Below are 1,724 nucleotides of genomic sequence, written 5' to 3' on the forward strand. Positions count from 1 at the left end.
TTTGTAATGATGCGTCGCCAGCACAAAGGCTGTGCGATCCGTCGAGTTATCATGAATTATCAATGCGACGGGCAGAGCCCGCGTTGACCTTTTATCTAATAAATGCATCCCTTCCAGAAGTCGGGATTTGTTGCACGTATTAGCTCTAGAATTACTACGGTTATCCGAGTAGTAGATACCATCAAACAAACTATAACTGATTTAATGAGCCATTCGTAGTTTCACAGTCTGAATTAGTTCATACTTACACATGCATGGCTTAATCTTTGAGACAAGCATATGACTACTGGCATGATCAACCAGGTAGCATTCCTTTGCCGACACCAAGCACCGCGCGAGAGACCCCGCAACAGGCATGACAGTCGTACATGTCTTAGCAACAAAACGCTTAGAATCACACGTCGAGGGTGCAAACACCCCAAACCCACCGAATGTTCTGTATCCGAGGCAACAAGCAGCGACCTGCAAACCGTCGCAAGGCGCGCCCCATAAGGCACTCACCATGCGGGGTGAACAGGCACTACCACGATGTCCTTCCCCTGACCGCATGGGCCAAGGAAGGAAAGGGTCAACGAGAGGCACCATACCTTTACAATAGGTATTTAATACATGAATCCGTTCGAAGCACAAGAATGTCTTGATGCATCACTGACGTGGAGCGCGCGCGGACGGTTCGATGTCGTAGCACGGAGCCCGCCAACCCACACAACCAATTCACCACTCATACACCGTTACGTTAGCAAGACCCAGCAACACTAAACAGACCACGCCCCCGACTTGCTCGAATGCTAGCCAACAACGCAAACCATCGAGTGAAGCCAAGCTTGCAGTCAGCACTCACAGGTTTGGCTTCCAAATCTTTATCTGCTCAATTTGATATAAGTTTTGGGATTTTGAATTTCGAATTTGATATAAAAGTTCTGATTTTGATCATCAACCACTAAGGTAGGAAGGAATAAGAGAGATCTGACCTGTCGCGTAACCGGGGTCAAACAACTTCAATTTAATTACCCTGCAATCGTAGTAATATGGACAAGTAGGGATCGTTCTAGCCGGGGAGACCAAAGGGCGATCGAAAGAAGAGAAAACAAACAACTTATAAACAAGTATTCACATATATACATCGAAATATTGGGGGTTTAAGATTGATTAATTCTAACAAATAACCTACTGAAAATTAAACCTAAGATTATTATATACAAGTGATCAACATACTCATGCAACACATAACACGAAAAACCATCAAGAACACATAACAACTTCATGCAAGGCCGGGCGTTCAAATTATCCTAGACTCTAACCAATTCCGATTCTAATTAGAGCCTTTGCGGTTATCTAATTGTTAAGACTCCTCAAGTATTTAGAACCATCTTTGCGCTTGATCCTAAACATGAATGCTAACTCATTTAAAGACACGTTGCGTAGAGATTAAACAAGAAAACACTTTAGCACACGAGTCAATTGATAGGAGCATAAAATGCGACATTCTTAATGTGTTATTACCTCCATTTGTACTTTGATTATCTCTTATTGTCGTAGAATAGAGTCATAATGTAGAGTCGAAAGTTTTTGGTAGAGTTATGCATAAAACGTGTTAAACATAGAGGAATGATGTAGAAAATTGTCAAAAGCCGATTTGTGGAGTCATAGAGATGTTCTTATGATTCTGTAAAGCTTTTACATTGTCACATATTGATTTAACTTCTCTGATACTTAGGTGACAT

General features: G+C 42.0%; 1 pseudogene; it reads right to left on the reverse strand.

Annotated features, from left to right (window-relative positions):
* Nucleotides 1-585, reverse strand: part of LOC101313830 — a 15,712-nt pseudogene extending 15,127 nt beyond the window's left edge.
* Between the last annotated feature and the right edge of the window lie 1,139 nt (nucleotides 586-1,724).

Source organism: Fragaria vesca, linkage group LG6, assembly GCF_000184155.1.
Source record: "Fragaria vesca subsp. vesca linkage group LG6, FraVesHawaii_1.0, whole genome shotgun sequence".
NCBI classification, from domain to species: Eukaryota; Viridiplantae; Streptophyta; class Magnoliopsida; order Rosales; family Rosaceae; genus Fragaria; species Fragaria vesca.